The sequence below is a fragment of the Podarcis muralis genome, chromosome 8, assembly GCF_964188315.1.
Source record: "Podarcis muralis chromosome 8, rPodMur119.hap1.1, whole genome shotgun sequence".
Classification (NCBI taxonomy): Eukaryota; Metazoa; Chordata; class Lepidosauria; order Squamata; family Lacertidae; genus Podarcis; species Podarcis muralis.
The window spans coordinates 75,475,188-75,497,051 of record NC_135662.1 but is presented as its reverse complement, the minus strand read 5'-3'; the positions used below and the strand labels follow the sequence as shown (position 1 = coordinate 75,497,051).

General features: G+C 46.8%; 1 protein-coding gene across 1 annotated transcript in view; it reads left to right on the top strand.

The window, feature by feature from the left end:
- Positions 1–7,528: 7,528 nt before the first annotated feature.
- The window catches only part of BASP1 (brain abundant membrane attached signal protein 1), an 81,590-nt gene continuing 67,254 nt past the window's right edge, over positions 7,529–21,864 (top strand). The window contains exon 1 of the mRNA XM_028737939.2: positions 7,529–7,799. The gene's annotated coding sequence lies outside the window, so the exon portion shown is untranslated. The remainder of the gene's footprint in view (positions 7,800–21,864) is intronic.

Here is a 21,864-nt window from a genome sequence, read left to right as displayed (position 1 = left end):
CCCACAGGCAGCGCTTCCCGCCCCCAGGATGCACACCCCGCCCCGCCTTCTTTCTGCCCCCCGGTACAGAGCATGAAGCTCCACCATTGCCCCTTTTGTGGGTGGGGTCACAAGAGAGTGAGTGTGATGCAGTTAGCGTGTTAGGCCGGGGGAGACCAGGGCTATCAAATCCCTACTGAGAATATATTTGATGTCATTACAGGAGGAGTGCGAGAGCGACCTGGTGGAGCGAATGCCCGCCCTGGAAGGTCCGTTTTCAGCTCTCCATACCCTGCAGCTGACAAACACCTCATTTGTCAACTGCATAAACGTTCCACCAGGACCTGCCAAGTTGGGCATGGAAAACGTGGGAAAAAAGCCAGAAAGAAAACCTGATTCAACTGGAAGCGGTAATTTATTTTTTTAATCCTCTATTGGGAGGGGTTGTCAGGTGCTTCTTTGCTGATATTGAGCATTGTCATTGTATCCCTTTATATCATACATTAAGACATTGAACCAGTAGACTTAGTGCATTAGGGCAAGTGGGGAAGTGCCCTACCAAGCTAAGCCTGTCCTTAGCCAGCCCCCATCTGCTCCTGCTCCTCCTTAGCTGCAGTGTTGCTGTTCTAGAACTCAGCAGGCTGAGGACAAAGCCAGAATTAGTTCACTCTGCCTGTCATTGGCTCCAACTCCCCACTACTGTTGACTCTCCCGTATTCTGCCCTACAAGTCCAATGGGCATCAGCCCCTCCCCCTGCATTCAATGCAATAAAATGAACCATAGATACAAGTGTCATTTTATGACCTTATCCATTTCCTTTGGCTTAAGAATCACCTGGATGCTCCCAAAACTATTACAGGGGAAAGAACAGCAAGGTTGAAAGTCTTCCAGATTTTTAAAATGAGATATTTATATTTTGACAACATTTTAATATATATGTATTTATTTCAAATTTCAGGTAGTTCCAAAATGGTTGCAAGGGACCTGAAATTCCTCGACTCCTTGAAGACTTCTGACAAAGAGAATTTCCTCCCAGCTGTAATGAAGAGAAGTAGAGAGAAGTTGTGGACTTTCAGCCATGTGGACTTTCAGCCATCTTTCATAGAGCCAACTGTATCATCTGCCTGCAAAGGAATGTGCAAAGGAGTTGGATCCATGGAAGTGTACGACCGGGTGGCAAAGGTGGTGGCCCCAAAACATCCACTACTCAGGAAAGAGGAAGGGTTGCACACTCTACTGATGCAGAAGCTCAATTCGGACAGAGACGAACTAAAGAAAGTAATTGACCGCCTCCGGGACCTGAACGATGAACTTGAATCACTTAATAACCGGAAGAAAGAACTTGAAAACAGTATTGAGGAATACTCTAATAAGCTGGAAAGGGCTGAAAAGATGAGCTTGGGAGGAAAAGAGGATAGGGGCACGGAAGCAGCAAGCTATAATCTTTCCATTATCAAGGTGTCTGACTCCACTTACGTAAGGACTTTGGAGAACGCCATCCAGTTTGGAACCCTAGTCTTGCTTGAAAATATCGGCGAGGAAGGGTTGGGTGCCCTCTCAGAGCCAGTGCTGCTAATGGCAACTTTCAAACAGCAGGGTGTAGAGTACAGGAGACTGAGAGAGAATGTTATTGAGTACTCAAGCAATTTCAAGTTTTTACTCAATGGATTTCTAGTGGAATACTACTTGGAGGAGTCTGACCACGTCACCAAGGAGCCCATGTCTCTGGTTATGTTGAAACAGGTAGATTTTAAGGAAATTTGTATCTGTTTTCATTATCTGCCATATCTGTTGCAAGCTCAGTATTATGAACAGAGACTGAGAGAGAACGTTCTTGAGTACTCAAGCAATTTCAAGTTTTTACTCAATGGAATTCAAGTGGAATACTACTTGGAGGAGTCTCACCATGTCACCAAGGAGCCCATGTCTCTGGTTATGTTGAAACAGGTAGATTTTATGGAAATTTGTATCTGTTTTCATTATCTGCCGTATCTGTTGCAAGCTCAGTATTATGAACAGAGACTGAGAGAGAACGTTCTTGAGTACTCAAGCAATTTCAAGTTTTTACTCAATGGATTTCAAGTGGAATACTACTTGGAGGAGTTTGACCAGGTCACCAAGGCGCCCCTGACAGCTCTTCAGCCGATATGGATTCAGACCTCCGCAGAAACGGAGAAAATTGTGTTTCTCTTAGAAAAAGTAACAACTGAGGTGTCTGATGCCAAGGAGCAGCTAGTGGGTGCAGATGAAAAGGAAGGTAGTGAAGCTGCAGCTCTTGCCCAGGGTATTCAGGTAATTGTGGTGCAGCCTGGTGCTCCCTCCCCATCCTCTACTATGCCAACTTACCTGAGAGTAAGCCCCCTTGAACCCAAGAAGTCTGAAAAAAGAGGCACACACAGGGCTGCACTGTCAGCACATGATGTGCCCTTCCACAGTTGCTTTTTAACTAAAGAGCCGCAATTAAGAGGGGATGTTCACACATGATGTTGCTTAGAGGGGTTTCAACCCCTCCCCCCCCCCCAGTTCTGATCTGCCCATAGCTGTCAACTTTTCCCTTTTCTTGCGAAGAATCCTATTCGGAATAAGGGAATATCCCTCAAAAAAAGGGAAACGTTGACAGCTGCCTCCCCAGGGTTGCTATTTACCCCAGAGTTAAATATTGGGCTGAAAATGCCCTCCTTTTGTGGGGTCACAAGTGAGTGAGTGTGATGCAGTTGAGTGTTAGGCCAGGGGAGACCAGGGTTCCAATCCACACTGAGTTCTAAAACTCACTGGGTGACCATGTTCCCATTGCACCAGGGAGTGCATTTGACAGGTGGGGAACTGCCACCGAGAGGGCCCTCAATCAATACCAATCAAGGCACATCCAGTAGCAGCACCTGGAATAAGAAGGGAAAGGGTGGTTCTTGGAAAGTTATTGTTTCACTGGACTTTTCATCCTGACTATGTGGTATATTTGATATGATTACAGGAGGAGTGCGAGGGAGACCTTGCCGAGGCAATGCCAGTCCTGGAAGCTCCCGTTTCGGCTCCCCTTGCCCTGAACCTGCCAAATATCTCCTTTTTCAAACCCATGCCGGATCCACCAATACCTGTCAAGCTGGCCATGGAGAGCGTGAAAGAAGGGGTCGGGACCGTTGAAGAGCACGACCGTGCCGCAAATGTGGTGGCACCCAAACATGAACAACTGAGAGAAGCTGACGGTTTGCGCCCGGTGAGAATGAATGAAACTACACATTCTGGGGAAGAATAACTCAGACCTCTTACAATGATGTTTCCACAAATACCACACAAGAAACAATTCAGCCTTAACAGAGATCAAAGAACAGGACTCTGCATTTCTGCCTTGTAGAATTCTCTGAAGTAATAAAGGAGCACCTAAGTTGTGCTTTCAAGGCATCTGCAAGAAAAAGGTTTCTTACTTGGGGCAGACTCTGTTGACACAAGTGCTACCAAGAGCACGAAACACATGGAGAAGTGTTCATAAGCTGCTGTTCCCTGCATCACCCTTTTCAAATGAAACAGCTCAGGCTGACCTGTGTTATTCCTATGGTAGCCCGAGACACCACTGTCCTGATAACCTTAGGTGGATTATCCTATGCTTTGTCTGGAGCTCTACTTATGAGGTTAGCTATGGGCCGGTACCATCTCTTGACATGGAATAGTATGCTCTTATTAGCACACCTAATTTTGACTCAAATGCAAATCTAGATTAGACCTTCAGGGGAATCTGTGGTCTTCCAGTTGCTGTTAGACTCTTAACTCCTATAATCCCTGACCATCACCTATGCTGTCTGGTCCTTATGGGGGTTGGAGTCCAACAACATCTTTTAAACAACATGGGGGATAGAATTGAGTCCTGCGGAACCCCTCATTGAAGGTTCCAAGGGGATGAAAAGCACTCCCCAAGTAACACCCTCTGGGAGCTACCATCCAAGTAGGACTGGAACCACTGCAAAGTAGTGCCACCCACACTTAGTTCTGAGAGTCACTCCAGAAGGATAACATGGTTGAGGGTATCAAAAGCCACTGAGAGGTCGAGAAGAATTGACAGGGACAGGTTTCCCTTGTCTCTCTCTCGACAGAGGTCGTCATACAGGACGGCCAAAGCAATTTCTGTGCCAAAACCGGGCCTATACCGATTGAAATGGATCCAGAAAATCAGTTTCTTCCCAAAGCACCTGGATCTGGTCTGCAACCACTTGCTCCAGAACCTTGCTCAGGAAAGGTAAGTAGTATAGGATTGCAGCCATAGACCACACTCCTCAAAGCACTCTGGATAAATAGGGGTAGCATAGTCTAGAGTCCAGGAAACACGTCAAAATGCTGCCAGCTTTCCAAGGGGGAAATACTGCTTTCTCAGTGGAAATGTAGTAGCTATGGCTGCAGAAAAATCTTTTCACAAATATATTTAGAAGGCTAATGCATAAATGTGTTAGCTATTCATGCTTAGGACACTTCTGAATTGATTTTTACAAGGTAGTTAACTGTACATTGGTGTCAAGGAGAAACAAATAAATGACATTTAGCACTGATTTACAATAATTTGAATACTGGAGTTAACGGTTTTATCAATTCATACCAGTCACTTAGTCGTACATAAATATATTACAGGTCTTTTATAGCCTGTGCAGGGACAGCTTAATAGAAAAGCACAAACCACATTCTAGTGGATTTGCATTTCTTAATCCTCATGCAGGCTTTGTCTCTTGTTTCCATAGCAATGAGTAGATCTATATTCCAATCACGCTGTCTGCTGGGCTTGCTGTCTCCATCAGGAAAACAGAGCCAGTTACTTAGTACGTGTGCGTTTTGGGGAATGATGTGGCATGGCAAACTCTAAAATAAAGAGTCGGATTCACTGGATATTTGAATGGGGATATATCAATGGAGCAACTTTGCTTGTGTGCATTTCTTCAGAACGCCGACTCATAATTTCAGAAGAAATTAGATACCACACTAGGTGAACATTGCTTTATTGGCATAGCTCTCGGCAGCCGGAATTTGTCTAGCATGCTTACTACAAATGAGAAATTAATAGTTTTTTCTATTGCTCTCTCCAAGAAAACAGAGCTGCATTCTCCAGTGCATTTTTTCTTCTCGATCGTACAAGCTACTTCCGTATGTTCTAATATGGTTGGTGGTGATTTATATGTAAATAATTTTAACAGGCTTGTTGCTTCTGCAGCCATGCAGCTCTGTACACCGAAACAATGAATTTTACATATCATTTTTCCCCCTTTACCAGAAGTCTTGGGAAGGAGGTCCAATAGTCTGTATTTTTGATCACCTGTTAAGCTTTCTACACTAATTCCGTTTACCAAAGCTTAAGTAAATACTGGATGGACATTCCTGATAAGCTTTATGGTATAGAACAGAATAGGTGAATATTAAGTCTTTGAATTTGAAAGGACCCATTTACCATTCTGATGTAGTTGCTATGCAGTGTTTTGTCTCCTTCCTCAGTGCCTTATCTTTTTTATACTGGATCCATGAAAGTTGGATCCAGTATAATATATACTCGATCCATGAAAGTTGCAAACTTTCATCCTAGCCCACTGGCAGAAGCCACTGGAGTAATTTCCACTGATTTCAGAAGAAATTACGCTAGGGTGTGTTGCGCACATTACTGATGCTGCAAACCTTACCTGGGAGTAAGTCCCGTTGAACACAATAGGACTTTCTTCTAGTAAAACAGGAATAGGCTGCTAAGCACACTGACTAGGGAGTATATCTCATTGAACTAAATGGAACTTGCTTCTGAGCAAACATGCTGAGCAAACAAAGCACTTTTGAGCCTCTCATATTGTTGCTGTGGATATGTGTGAAAATCAGTGCAGGAGAGAGGGGGAAATGCCATTTAAAATTCAATATACATTCTAGGCAATTTTACATTCACATTACAGATGAAGGAAATGCAAGTGTTTTTGGTGCCATGCATGAAACCATGCTTTGGTGTAATATATATCAGCAATGAAACAGGTGCCTTAGACAAAATTCTTAGTACAAATTACTTTTATCAACTTCAAGTTAATTAAATTCATTTGTATAGAATTCCTGCTCTTCAATTTGCAGGCACAATTTTGTATTGTACTTTTCATAACGAACCAAAAGCAACAATACATTGCCATATATACATATTTTCTAAAAATATTTTGAAAAAGAAGATTTTGGCTTGTATCTTTATGTTGCAATTGTTTGAAGTTGTTTAGCCAGTGTCATGCGGCAATAGATCTGCTTATTCTAAGAAATTTTTCAGATTGGCATATACTTTGTGGACGGCTTCACTTTCATTTCTGAATATTCTTCAATAAAATATGCAAAGTTTAATGCCCCATTATTTTAACTTTAAAAAATAATCATTAAAAGTATGCCCTGCTATGCAGTCATTTAAATAGCAGAGGGCGCTACAGAACTACAAATACAAACCCCACGCCAATTAAAAAAAAATCTCTGTTTAGCAGCATGCTAAACGCACGCACTGCTTGCTCTGTGATAGGAAAAAACACAAAATCGTTGCCTTCACGTTGCTCACTGAAGGAGGGGGCGGTCGCCAGCTTGCAGAACATTTGGAGACAATTTGTAGCTAGTTTAATAAGCGGTTGCTTATATCTCAGACAGTTCGTACACATCTTTCGTGCATGGCGAAGTATCCTGCTTGCCCTTACAACATGTCCATACTCCAGTTCCTAAGCATCCTTTTCCCACACTCTTTCGAGTACAGTTGCCTCCATGCTTTCGAGATTAAAACGCAGCCCTCTCCTTCTCTCCGTTGTCTCACAATCGTCCCATCACCAGAGGAAGGTTTTCCTCGATGTCCCAAGCAGGTGGCACTTTTAAATGCAAGCATTCCGGCCCTCCTGCAACCCAACGCAGCACGCCGCGCACTCCTGCGCGGAAGCCTCCCCGGGGTGGTCCTCTCCTCATCCCTTCGCCATCCGCGTTTGCCATCCCTTGGCCACAAGCTGCCGTTCCTTCGAGGAAGCCCAGAGCGCGCAGAAGAAGCCCGTTCTGCTGGCGCGCGTCTCTCCCATTCCCCATCCAGCCGCGCGGTGCCAGAATGCCAACAACGACGACCGCTTGCGCTCCGCCCCGTGCGTAAAAACCACAATAATATTAGTAATATATAAAGAGGCAGGGGAAGCGAAGTAAAAAGCACCTCTGAAGGCTTGCAAGATCTCTTAGGAAAGGAGTCAGAATCCACCAGCAGAGAGATCTGCCCTTGCTGTTCCTCCCCACCGCGGGATCCATCCTTTCACGTGGGGGTTGGAAGCTCGGTGGGCATGTTTACGCGCCTTCCAAAACAAGACTCCGTCTTGAAACGCGCAAAGCGGATATTTAAAACCTTGGCTCGGGACCGCCCCCTAAGGGCGAAAGGAGGCATCTCTTGAAGCTGATGAGCTTTGGGTGAAATAATTGGGGGGGGGGGAGAGAAGAAAAAAAAAAAGGTAAGGGAGTGGTGGGTGGGTGGGTGCGCGCGCGCGCGGAGGGGGTGAGGAGAGAGAGAGGAACCAAACCCGGTGCGCGTGTCTGTGCGCGCGTGCGTGCGTGTGCATGTGTGGCTTTTGAACTGCCCACAGACTGTCACCGAGAGAAGCGGGAGGGAGGGGGAGAAATGCAGCGGCAGCAGTAGCGGCGGCGCCGGCGTTACTCCAAGCAGCCACAGCTCCAGCCACTACACTCCCAGCCAGCGAGCGAGGGAGATCTCCGGCGAGACTCAGCGGGCGCCAGGGCGAGCCGGGACTCCGCTCTCTCTCTCTCTCTTTGTGACCCCAGCCTCGCAGCCGCGCCAAAGGGGACAGAGGAGCAAAGGAACGAGGTAAGAGCCATCCGAGAGGCTGGAGACAATTTGGATTTTCTTGTTTCCCCCCTCTGTGTTTTTTTACGCGGCAGCCAGCTGGTCGATCCGGTTCTTATCGCTGTTGAAACAAACGCCCCCGCCTCCAAAAATGAAAACCGCTTGTTCTCTCGAAATTTTAAATGTGTGTGTGTGTATGTGTATTGGGAGATTTTCTGAGCTATATATATATTTAAAAGAGGGAGAAGCAAAATCTAGGTAGCCCACATGCCTGGGTTTCTATGAAAGGGAGAAATTTAAGTCAGTGCCTATGTCTTGAAATCTTTGCATGGAGACGTCCACGGGCATGATGGAGAAAGGGATGGATGTGGGGAATCGGGATGGAGGGTTTGGGGTTCTTTTTCTCTTTAATTTTTTTAAAGCCACTTTTTTTTTTTGGAGGGGATGTTACAGATTTCTTTCCCCATCTTTTTAATATATATCTATCTATATGTACAGTATAAATAAATAAATAAATAAATAAATAAATAAATAAATAAATATGGACTGCATAGCATGGATATCTCGAAGAAGGCATATTGGGGAGGGGGGCGTACATCCATGTTAAGATCATGCAGGGGAGGGGGGAGAGGAAGGAGGGGGGGAAGAGCGTAAATGCGAGATAACATGGCATGAGAGCCTCAGCTTGGGCTTGAAAGGATGGTTTTTCGCAGTTATATTACCTGTGGAGCACTTTGGAGAAAACTCCTAAACGATCTGTGCGTGTGTATTTTGGCTAAACGTGTTTCCCCTCCTCCTCCTTTTTAAAAAATCACCCCTTCAATCTTCACTTAGCAGAGGGCGGGCGAGGTGTAAAGTGGATGCCTGCCAATTTTTTATTTTAAAACCATCCTGGGGTATTACACTGTGTGATTGTTCTTTCTTAAGCGATCCTGAAGAAAAGAGCTTCTGGTTTTATTATTGGTCACCAGTGTGGGGTGAAAAAGAAAGACAGACGAGGAGGGGGCGGGGTGGGGGGGATATGATAGCAGTGGCCACAAACATTTTAATCTCCCACCCTGCTTAAATGAAAAGCCTGCAAGACCAGAAGCGTTTGTGTCTTGGTTTGGGGATTTTTTTTGCTTCAATGCAAAGATCCACACCATCTCCATGGAGTTTAGGAATACTGCATGGATCCCCGTCGCTCCGCCATGAATATGCATAGCAAGCCCCCTCGCGGCATCCTCTCCCCACCCCCAAGCGAATGTGATTTCTTGTAAATCAGAGATCCTGCAGTTTCTCTCCGTTCTCCACCCCTCTGCTGCGTTAGCCACCGAATCATGGCACATGAAAACGAGCGCATCTTAGTGGCTCCCGGAGATGAGGCTCCCGGGTACCACGCTTTCTTTTTTTGGGGATGCCTTTTAAAGTAGCCGTCCCCGAGGTCAGCGCATTCACACGTCGTCTACGACACCGGGTCTGCGTTGGGTGAGAAAACCTCCCAGCTGGGCTCCTCTTTTGGCGATACTGCAGGGAAAATGAATGAAACTCTCTTGTAATTACCTATTCCTTTGTCTTCGCCTCGCGCATGCGTAGCAGAGCAGGGTGGGGAAGACGGACGAGGCAAGTCTCTCTCCATCGTTAGTCAGGCACTTATCAGAATTGGCAGAACAAAGGCAGGCATCTTGAGATAAGGATCTCCCCAGACCTGTAGGACAGCATTGGAGGGAATCCTTTTTTTTTTTGCCAGCAGATCCATCTTGCATAAGCACCTTGTTAAATGCTCCAGTGGATTTAAAGGGGCAGAGGGAGAGGGAGATTGTAGACTCAGCATCAATTTTACAAACCCATGTGAATGAAATTCTGCTTAATATTAAGCGGTGGTGATCTCTGTTCGCTGTTAAGATTGTGCATCAGTCCAGCCATACTATCACAACTCCTTTTTCCAATGTAGCAGTGAAAAAAATGCTTCTAATCTAGATGAATGGGGGGGGGGAGGGTAAAGAAATGGCCATGCTGGGGTGTAGGCTCTGGAAAATCTTCACTGTCTAGTATCTTGCAAAATGGCCTTCAAAGAACTGTGCTGAGGAAATAGGGGCAACCATTTCAATGCGTTTCTCCATGCCCTGTCTCTTATCTGCTAGGCTGGCCATTTTTTCTGCAAACATTTTGGGGGTACCAAATGAACTGCACTAATGAGGCCAATCCATTAGAAGAGGACAATTAGGCAACTTCCGTGTACCTAGTTCAATTAAAGTCCGTGTTTAATGATACTGTGAAGAATCTGTCGCTATAGGAAGCACACCCGGCTGACACTGTCTGCCAAATTCCTCCACCTAGAGCAGTGTTTCCCAACCGGTGTTCCGCGGCACACTGGTGTGCCGTGAGACCTTGCCTGGTGTGCCGTGGGAGGGAGGCGGGCGAGTCGGGCGGCGAGAGGCGAGAGGATCGGGCGCGGCGGAGGCCAGCCCCGCGCTTGGAGAGGACGCAGCAGCCGTCGCCAAACCCGATCCTCCTCCTCCTGCTCTGCCGCCGTCCTCTGGCTCTCGGCCGGGAGGAGCCTGCGGCGACGGGGCGGGCGCCGAAGTTGGCAGATCCGCGCGCAGCCTCTCGCCTCTGCCCCTCGCCGCGCCGGCCCAGCCAGTCAGCCAGCCGAGGGCGGGCGCGCTCTCGCTCCTCGCTCGCTCTATCCGTGGCCGCGCCCGGCGCCAGCCCCGCGGGACGACGCTGCGACGGGCGGCCCTGTGTCGCGAGGGGCGGAGCCCAGGGGAAAGGACCGCCCAGCAGGCGCGGCTGAGGCGCGCATGCGTGGCTGGGGGGGTGCGCGCCCTCTGCTCTCTGCCTCTCTCCCCCTCCCCCCTCTGGACCCCGCGCGCGAGGCTCTCCGGGGGCGGGAAAAGGGTTTCCCTCAGGCGGAAGGTCCCGTGGGAGCCGGGAGGGGGGCAGCCGCTGCTCTGGCTCCCCCCCGCCCCGAACCGGCTCTTCCTTTCGGTTCTGGCGGGGAGCGCGCTCCCCCCCCTTGCGCTCCGCTTTCCCCTCAGAAGAGCCCCCTGCTCCCCGTAATCGAGGGTGATCGTGCCCAGGGGCTCGCCAGATCCCCCTCCGGCCGTCTCTTAGTCCCCACACGATCCCAGGAGCGCGACGTGGAAGTGTGTGGACACCCGCAAAGGTCAGGGATGCTTCTCAAACCGCCAAGAGGCAAAGCCAACGTCCCCCTCACCTGGCCCAGGAGGATATCTTTAACATCCTTTTGACACTAATCAATAAGTTACATTTTTTATCTTTTTTATTTAGCTATAAATGCCAGGCCATCTCTTTTCTCTGCCTGGAGAGGAACAGATTGCTCTTGCCAGAGGTCAGATGTGATGGACTTGAGAGGCTTCCCTGCTTTCCACCATTCTGTCTGTCTTGACTGCCCCCCCCCCCTGTTTCTTTTTCAACTTTCTCTCCAGACTTCCCCTATCAGCATAAAATTAGGCAGAAGAAGCTTGGTTCCCTACCCCTGATCCAGTGCAGGGGGGGGGGACGACAAGCAGTTGTAGACAACCTTATTTTAAAAGTTCTCTTCATGTAACTTTAGTACAATTACATCCTCTGTATATCATTTATATCAGAAGTGGGGAGATGATAAATTATGCTGTACCATGCAGCACTAGGGACGCGGGTGGCGCTGTGGGCAAAACCTCAGCACCCAGGGGTTGCCGATCGCATGGTTGGCGGTTCGAATCCCCGCGGTGGGGCAAGCTCCAGTCGTTCAGTCCCAGCTTCTGCCAACCTAGCAGTTCGAAAGCACCCTTATGTGCAAGTAGATAAATAGGGACCGTTTCCGTGTGCTGCGCTGCTGCTGGCTCACCAGAGCAGCTTCGTCACGCTGGCCACGTGACTCGGCCGGGAGGAGCCTGCGGCGACGGGGCGGGCGCTGAAGTTGGCAGAAGTTGGCGCGCCTCCTCGGCAGCGCCTTCGTCCTCCTCCTCCTGCCTCTGCTCTCCTCCGGCGGCGGGGGCGCGCCGCCCTCCCCGGCCGGGGGGCTCGGCGGGGCCCGTGGGGAAGGAGGCCATGTTCGCGGCGCGCGGGATCGCGGCCCCCCTCGCCCGCCTCCGTCCCGCTCCCCTCCCCCTGCGCGCTGCCCTAGCCGTGCGAGTCTCCTCCCCCTGCGCCGCTGTCCCCTTTCCACATCCTAGGAGCCGCGGTCTGCCTACCGCCCCCGGGCCGCGGCGCGGCTCCCAGCCCGGGCTGGCCTCCGCCTCCTGGGACGCGCGCCCACCCCCGCGGCCCCCCAAACTTCGGAGCAACTCTCCAGACGCTTCTCCCCCGCCTCGGTCTCCCTCCTTTCCACTTCTCTTCCCCCCTTCCTTCCCTCTTTCTTTCTCTTTCTCTCCCACCCGCCTTTCCTTCTATTAACTTTCCTTTCCCCTCCCTTCGTCCTTCCTACTTTTACTCCTGGGCTCCTCCCCCCTTTGCGCAGCCACAAATCAATCTCTCTCTCTTTTTTCCCCTCTCTCTCTTCTTTGCTCAGACGCTTGAAATCCGGACTGCTGTCCCCGCTGAAACGATACTTTAAAAAAGGAAGAACCCACTGGCTCTTATTTCTGTTTAAAGCAGTAGATCCCGAACTCTTTTGGCCCACTGCCCCCTTGGTTCCACATCCCCCAGTGTCCCCTATGCTTACTCTATAGAAAGCATTACAGGGGTTAACGCGGCTCGCTAAGGAAGATATTAATAGAATTCTGCATTTGGGGGGAGACCCTAACAGTCATCTACCATTACCTTCTATACTGTTACTATTTTTTTTTTACATAAGTAAAAAGTGACCTTTCCCTATCTGGCATGGTGGTGTGCCTCGAGATTTTTTTCATGAAACAAGTGTGCCTTTGCCCAAAAAAGGTTGGGAAACACTGACCTAGAGGGAGACACTCTCCTCCTCTCTCGCATTTTTTCCTGTACAGTCCTGTTTTCTTCATTTAGTTCTCTTCTTTCCAACTTTCTCTCCATTCATTTCAAGGAATGGGATTTACCAAGATGTACTGTACATTGGATCCAGATACCCATCCCCCCCGCCCCCACATCTGCAATTGAAGTGTGGCAAAACCCTCCACAGGCAGCACTTTGGCAGGATAATATGGATGAATTAGTTTAGTAGTGAGCCCACACTCAGATTTTGGTTCCTGGTGAAAACCTTGTTACCATACTCAAATTCTTCCATTTATAAGAGCTGGGGGAAGGATTTGCAGAAGCACCATTTGCTTAGACACAGCAGTTTGGGAGGTTCAAACATCTGCGCACAATGTGGGAATTGAGACGACAAGTTTACCATACGCCTATGTGTGTTAACATTGTCTTGTTCACATGGGAGGCTGATGCAAATGACCAGGCTCAACCTTGGCTAGTTAGTCTAGAGGAAACCACAGTGATGGACTGGTTGGATTTGCAGCTTTACCCAGGCACAGATCTAATCAAGAATTTGCCAACACAGAGGAACTGTCACATCTGAATTGCTACTTCTAGGCCCAACTAAAAAAATATATGTATTTGAACTGTTGATCCGGCCAAACACTGGATTTTGAGATATCTTGGAATGCTGATTGGGTAATGTCTGTCCACAGGCCACAGAGTCAGTCCATCAACAGTTTATTGCCTTGCCCACAGGACATTAAAAAAACACACCAAGTGACAGAATATATCTGAGAACCACAGTCTCAGAGTGGGGAAGAGGGGAGGGGACTTTGCTAAAGGCTGGTACAAGATTCCCAGATTTATTAGAGTACAAACAGTAGCATGGTATATTTTAACAACAGCTGTAGTAGTATACACACACACACACACACACACCCCTCACTGCAGGTTAATCAGTCACCTAAACAAACAAACATCAGTAAAAATTTGTGCTTTTGGAATGCCTAGTGTATTGACCCAATAACTGATCAATAGTTGGTCAGACATATAGAATGTGGGTAGGATTATTTCCCTTTGTTTTACTGAACGCCACAGCTGGTTTGGAGAAGAAAACAGAAAGTGAAGTTTTAGATGGAGAGGAGGAGCATGAATCGAAGGAAAGAAGTCACCACTACCACTTGTTTTTTTGTCACCTATTAGTGGCTGCATATTAATGGTGAAAGCTGCTTTCCCCAGTCAAGTAAAACTGCTGACAGGAAGCCAGCAGCTCCCCACATGTTAACTTGTCAAAACAGCTGATTGGGTAACTCAGGAAATTTGTTAGTGAAATAACTGTTGGGGAAGCACATCACACAACACTGCTCTGCATGCTGTTTACCAACACTGCCCAAACTTGCCGAATCTTCTGCTTGCAATATTGTTCATAGCCTTTCTTGTTCCCCTCCTCCCCATGTATCAAAAGAGAGTAGAAGATAAGAAATATTTCAGTTTTTGTTAAAACTGTCCTGAAATATAGCATTGTTCCAAAACTGCACCATGCCCATGTGTTCTGTGAAATCATGGCCATCTGCAAAAATGGCAGCGTTAGTAACTGCAACCGGAAGCTACAAATAAAATTTGTATTTTCTAAAGCAACCTGTATTCATCTGTCTTTCTTGCAATCCCTTGTTGCAGCTGACATTTTGATCTGCTGACCAAGTAATTTGTGTCATCAGTTGGACTTCTAAAAACATCTTTTCCACAGAAAACAGAAGTAGGTTTGTTTTATTAATAAGCAATTGCTGAAACCCACAATATAAAATGGATTCCTCCTCTCGCATCATAAATTCTCTTTACCTTTTTAGCTATGTTACTTTTGAGTAAGTGGTTGGTGCTTGCATCCTTAACATAGCAACCAGAAGTATATCTCACTGAAATCAGTGGAACTTGCTTCTACATAATATGTAGGATTGGGTGCAAGTTGACTGATGAAGTTCTTATGGTCATTTTTAACAGTTAAGAGCCAGTACTAAACAAGACCTCCTGAGGAACAATTGTTGATAAGTGTCATCTGGAGAAGTAACATGGCCTGATCTCATGCCTTAGAAGTAAGTTCTACTGAGTTCAAATGAGCTTACTTCCAAATAAATGTCAGTAGGGCACACTTCCAAGTAATCATGGACATAAACCCACATAAATCAATGAGATTTGCTTCCAAGTAAGCTTGCTTGGGTATTGGGCTGCTAATTGCCTTATTCTAGTAGACCCTTAATTCTACAGATGTGATTCTGATGTGCAAAATTTCACCGAGCGAGAGCACAGGGCTTTCACTTCTTTGTTTTGAAAAGATTCCTAGCCCACATGGTTTCCAAGAAAAGTGTGTCCAAACCATGCCACCTGAAAGATCAGAAACTAAATGTAGGGAAGGGGGTAGAACTTCTCGTTCTCCTAAATCTCTTATTTCCTCTTTCCTTTTGCCACCCACACAGCCATGTCTGCACTTCTTGTTGGAATGTTGTGGGTAGTAGGAGAGGATATATTGATTAAATATTATCCTTCCTAACTCACACCAGTGAGTTTATTCACACAGCAGAGTACATTCCCCTCTTTACACAGCAGGAAGCTAGTTGCAGATTCGTTAGAATCTCTTAAGTTCTACTATTCCTGGTAAGACCCCTTTGATTCCCTCCTAAAAGAATAAAAACACAACAGTCTTCTTTTAAAAGTACTAAGTTTACTCACATTCAGTTCACAGTTGGAGCCCTGAAGGCAGGCTTTAGCTTAGGGTTACAGAAGAGGGTTTTAGTTCATCCCATATGGGAATTCATCCCACATGCTGCTGTGTAGTCCAAGAGAAGAAAAGGCATAAAAACAGGAAGGTGGCTGCGTGAACGGACCTTTTGTGGGGTCTGGAAGGGTCATGCCCACCTTACCTGATCACATGAAAAGGGAGGATGTTCCAGACCAGGTGTAACAGGAAGTTCAACTGGTTGGACCGACATTCCCTGCATGTCCACTCTAGGCAAACAGGAAATGTTGTATTTGACTGCTTATGTTACATCCCACACTTCTTCCTTGTCCTTTGCCCTCCCGTTCCCAAAAGAACATTTGACATGATGAGACTATGTTCTGTTTTGCAACCAGGATATAGGATGCACAACTCGCAAGTGCATGTAAAGATAGAGAACATTTGCTTTGCATGCAGAAGCCCCCAGCTTCAAGCTCTTGGTATCCCCAGGTAGGGCTAGAAATGAATGAGCTCCCAAGGCACCAGCAGGAACAGAAAGAAGAGGAATCTGAGGCCATTGACTAGAGCAGGGCCAGGATTTTTGGCCCAGCTTTTTTCAGCAATTTAGAGTGGGAATGAAAAGAAATCACTCACAAACCAGAGGTGGTGCAGGAGACTTTATCTAATGTGTGTGTGGTGGTGGTGGTTGTTGTGGGGAAGGGCTTGGTTTGCCTTACATAAATGAGGTGGTGGTTTGTTTGTTTTTTTAAAAAAATTGGGGGTGGAAATCACCTGGCTGCCCATCGTCTCTGCAAGGCGTGACAAGATCTTCCGGTCCTGTTTTCTGTTGGAGGCAGGCCAATATGCCAAGGGGAACTCCTGGTCACCACTAGCAGAGGAACCACAGCAGAATGGGGAGGTTCTTAGGTGCTTCATGCTTGCTCTGGGACTTGTTCACAAACAGGATTTAATTAAGGAAATCCAGCCCTTCCTTCTCCCATGAAAACTTGGAGGTATTTTCTGTTGTTCCCCAGAAACGAGAGGAAGTATATTTTCCCTTTTCAGGGGTTACAGCTGAGGGGAGGATAAATGATCCTACTAAAATGGAGCAATGCAATTTGTCTCGGTGGTACGAGGAACAGCCCCTGGTAGGAGAAGCTAGGAAGAAGTTGGAGCAGAGGTCACGTGTGGGTGTGTTGGCTACTGAAAATAAGGAAGCAAGCAGTGGCAAGGAGAGAAGCTGAGGGAAGAGTTGTAAAGAGAAGGCCCAAGAACTTCAGAGTAGACAAAATGGAGAAGGCACATGGAGTCTCTCGCTGGCAGTGCTACAGCCAAGTGTAGACATTGGGAAGAGGGGGAAAGGGTACAGACAGGTGTGGGGAACATTTTGCCTTACACATGTTGCTGAGATACAACTCCCATCATCCTTGGCTGTTGGCCAAGCTTGGTGGGGCCGATGAGAGTTGGAGTTCATCAGCATCTAGAGGAATAAAGGTTCCCAGGTGTGGATGCTGCTGGGGGTGGCAAAATGGAAGGGAGACCCACAGAGTGGCAAGGGTGCAATTCAGAGCCCGAGGTGAGCCTAACCAGTGCCAGAGTTTGCCTGCTGAATCAGTAAATGGAGTAGTGTATGGAGTCTTGCAATACTGAGTTGTCTGTAGCTAACATAGAGATAAGCCTGTCTGTAGCTAACATAGAGATCAGCCCTGATTATAGGCTTTAGGTAGTGCTAGTGAATTTTAACTGACCCATGAGATGCTTGTAGCCTGGCTAATACATGTATATGACTATGAGCTAATTTATCTAGTCCTTTACCTAACTAGTGAATTAATAATAATAATATAATAAATATTTATATCCCGCCCTCCCCAGCCAAAGCTGGGCTCAGAGCGGCTAACAACAGTAAAATAATACAGCATTCTAAAATCAATTCATTCTAGAATCAATTCAAATCAAATTAATGGCAACCATTGGGCTGGAGTTCTATGAGGATTACCGAAGGAGGTCAGACTGTGCCTTGGCCAAAGGCCTGGTAGAACAGCTCTGTCTTGCAGGCCTTGCGGAAGGATGTCAAGTCCCGCAGGGCCCTAGTCTCTTGTGACAGAGCGTTCCACCAGATCGGAGCCACAGCTGAAAAAGCCATGGCTCTGGTTGAGGTCAGCCTATCCTCTCTGTGGCCCGGAACCTCCATGGTGTTTTTGTTTGAAGACCGTAAGGTCCTCCGCGGGACATACCAGGAGAGGCGGTCCTGTAGGTACGAGGGTCCTAGGTCGTATCTGTAAGTGGTGCAGGCGGTTTTCTGTTCTTGGCAAGGAACAATTTCTAGGGCCCACACTCTGTCTAAATAGCAATAATATGAAATAACAATACAGTGCTACTGGGCATGTGCAGAGTTCCTTTGTCCTGTCACTGAGTAATAGCGCTAGGTAGCTTACACACACTTACGCAGAGCTTGATGCATTTAGAAGTTCCTCCTGAGCATGGCCTTATGTTTCATACCTCCGCACCTTGATCTTCAACCAGTAACAGAATGACTAAAGTGGTCCTCTTTCCCCCTAATCCCCATCAGGACAAGAGACCTACATTACTGCTACCAGTAAATAGGGAAAATAAGCCTTGCCTTGAGGTTGGAACATATTGCAGGTGCCATGGGGAAAACTGACACCTGGTCTTTCCCTTTCTGTATCATTTATAGCATAGACTATCACCATAGTGGAGCCTCACACTACCAGTAGTAGCTGCCAGAGTATGAAGACAGTGGCACTCCATGCAGTAAATGCCTATGTATGCCACAGCACGAAGACTGGGTGAGAAGTCATCATCATCATCATCATATTTAGAGTCGCCCATCTGGCTGGGTTTCCTCAGCTGCTCTGGGCGACTCCCAGCAGAATATTAAAAACAACGATAAAGTATCAAACATTAAACTCTCCCCTAAACAGGGTTGCCTTCAGATGTCTTCTCAAAGTCAGATAGTTGTTTATTTCCTTGAAATCTGCTGGGAGGGCGTTCCACAGGGCGTGCGCCACTACCGTGAAGGCCCTGTGCCTGGTTCCCTGTAACCTCACATCTCGCAGTGAGGGAACCGCCAGAAGGCCCTCAGAGCTGGACCTCAGTGTCCGGGCTGAACGATGGGGGTGGAGATGCTCCTTCAGGTATACAGGACTGAGGCCATTTAGGGCTTTAAAGGTCAGCACCAACACTTTGAATTGTGCTCGGAAACGTACTGGGAGCCATTGTAGGTCTTTCAGGACTGGTGTTATATGGTCTTGGCAGCCATTCCCAGTCACCAGTCCAGCTGCCGCCTTCTGGATTAATTAGCATGTCTTCTACCCCTCATTTAAGAGATAAATGCAGGGACCCCTGACCAGTGTGCATAGCCTCCAACACGTCCCACTGGAAAACCAGGACGGCCATCTTCCAGGGCTGCACTTCCATGCGAGTCAGGTGACCTGCATGAGAGAACGGTCCCCCAAAACTGGATGCCCGGGACAGTTGATGGGTATGGTGTGTTGGGCTGGATATTATGGTTAGAGCCTAGGTGGTTCTGGAACTGTGATTCTATGTTGACCTGATACTTCGTAGAGACCACGTTGTCTTTTCTTAAGTTAGCTTGGTTACCTGTATTGCTCCTCTGCATGTGGCAAAATGTCCACTCACAGTCCAGAAGAATATTGAGGGAAGCCAGAATTGAGCAGAACAGTAAGGGTAAGATAATGGTGTTGGAGAAGGAGTTGATTTAGATAAACTTTTTTTTTAGTGGCAGGAAACAGCCTCCTCGGTGGTTCTGGAGAATAGTTCCTCAGACTCCATCCCCACCCACGAATCTCTTTTTTCAATTTTTATTTATTTGGTTTTTCAAATTAAAAATTTACTGAGATATATCAAACATAAATCATAAAAACAAGATTCTAAGGAATCTCCTGGACTTCCATCCTCTCCTTTGTGGGTCCTATTATTAATCCTTTCCTCCCGCATCTTATATGATGATCCAAATCTTTTACAGCTCCATTGTATCCAGAATTTACCCTTAACTACAAGTAGTATTCCAATCCTACTAACGATTTTAACTGTTTACAATGGTCTTTAAGATAAGTTCTATATTTCCCCCATTCCTTATTAAAATTTTGGTCTTCCCGATTTCTGATTCTTTCTGTCATTTTAGCCATAGTCCAGCCTTTCTCAACCTGTGGGTCCCCAGATGTTGTTGAACTGCAACTCCCATCACCCCTAGCTGGCAAGGCCAGAGCTCAGGGATGATGGGAGTTGTAGTCCAACAACATCTGTGGACCCACAGGTTGAGAACCGCTGGATAGTCCATCAGCTTCATCTTGCCATTCTTCTCTGGTAGGAAATTTATCTTCTTTCCATCTCTGGGCCAATAACATTTGTGTAGCCTTCCACCCGTGAATCTCACTTGGTGGCTGTGGCAGTAATCATAATGTAGGGTCTACAAAATGTCTTGAAAATGTAGGCACTGTACAAGGATGATGTTAAAAGCAAGTCCCACCTGCAGACTTGCAATGTAAAGAGGTTGCTGGTGTTCTTACAGTTATAAGGTGAAAGCAGAAAATAATTATAAAGCGCATTGTTAGAAACTGAGATATGGAAGCTAGGAGCTAAATGGCACCTTAAACCTAGGTTATGGGCACAACAATGCAATGTCTAGGCATGGTTTTTTAATAACAAGAATACAAAGCTGAACATGAATGAACTGCAGCTAAAATATTATGTTCATTTTTAACATGGTATTGTCCTCCCCTTGCCCACACCCCTAATATTCTTAAGATGGTCTCTTCTCCAGTCTTCAGAGAGCAGCTGGAAGTGGGGAGGCAGGAAAAGGACCTCCTTTCCTTCCACTCTGCAGTTTTAATCTGAAATCTTAGGCACAGTACTGCGCCCAGAGCTCAGAAACCTCTCACGCCAATGGAATTCCCTGTCACAAAATGCCCCTAGAACAATGGGAGTTTCCAACACTGATTTCGAACACTCCCAAAGCTGATTTTCTGCTCTGGAAAGTGAACATTGGTTACACAGGTATGTTTGCAGTTTATAATTCCACCCATGGTCAACGTAATGTACTACTTGCATGCCGGCAAGCAAGTGTTTCCCAAGCTTCTGACAACCAAGTCACATTTTAGTCTGAATTGAAACTGGAGGCAGTGGCAGACTATGGGCATTCAAATTTCAGCAGTCCCCTGTGCGATGCCAAAATTTGGTACCTCCCTTTCTCTTGCTTTCTTTTCTAAGTCATTTTTGCGGTGCCCCCCTGCAGCTCCCTCTCGTCTTGGCGTCCAGTGCAGGCAAACTACTCAAACTCCTCTAAATCCACCTTTGTAGGAGGCACATTTCACTCTGAACATTTGCAAAGTTTTACATTGAGAGTCTGCAAGATGAAGGCTTATCTTCCCTTAGCAAACCTGCTCTTTAAAAGCTCAATTGGAACAAACGTCAATCTCTGCAAAACCCGAATTGACATTTGCTCCAATTCAGCTGGAGAGAGTGAGTTTTCGTGGGGGAAATTTCGGGGCAAAAGAAAAAGAAAAATTACGCTTGGGTGCGGAGCGTTAAAGTAAGGACCTTTGTCTGGAAAGAGTGGGCCAAAAAGTAAGCGTGGAAAAGCCCTGAGCCACTGTTCTCGACTGGACCAGGGCAGAGATACAGTGAGCAGCTTCTTCTGAAGTCAGGGCCTTCTGCCCAGTCTCCGTTTTGGTGTGATAAAACGATCCAGTCACAACCAATGTAAAGATGTGGCTGAATTACCTTGCACCAGCAGAACCAATGGGAAAGTGGCCAGGCCAGTGCAAGCAGCGAATGATGCGCTGAGGCAGCCGTGGGCGGGTACTTGGGGCTGAAAGAAGCCATTAATTTATTTCATGTGGCATGCCAGCAGTTCTCTTGTGGCACACAAATGTAGGAATTGCTGCAGTAGGATTAATTGTTCCTAGCTGCTTTCCATATTCAATTTGCTGCTGTGTGTGTCATTTACGGCACAGCACCTGGAAAGTAATGCAACGCCACTGTTAATGGTGCAAAAAGAAGCACTTAACGGAAAACCATGCGCTAATACAAATCTTTAAACATCCTATGCAGTCAAATCGACAATAGATTTGCACCCTCTTTAAATATCTGGTTCCACCTGACGATGATGAATAATACAAATTGTTTTTTCATAGAGACATCACATATGCTTCGTTGTTTTCCTTTTCTCTCTGGTTCTGGCTCCATCTTGTGAAGAAAAAATAAAAGTGCCCAAACAGGAAAAACGCTAGAGAAGATGTCTTCCTGCCAGACAACAATCCCTTCTAAAAGATGAATGTTTTGGATTAAGTTGTTGAGCTGAGTCAGGAAACAGAAAATTTGGGAAGTGGGGTAAGGGGGAGAGAAACGGCTGGCCTTCTTCTTGTCAATCAACGCTAATTGCAGCCAGGCACCAATGAATGAAGTCAAGGAACAAATTCCTAAAAGCATTGGAGATTTGAAAATAGAAACCATATGCAACGTGTA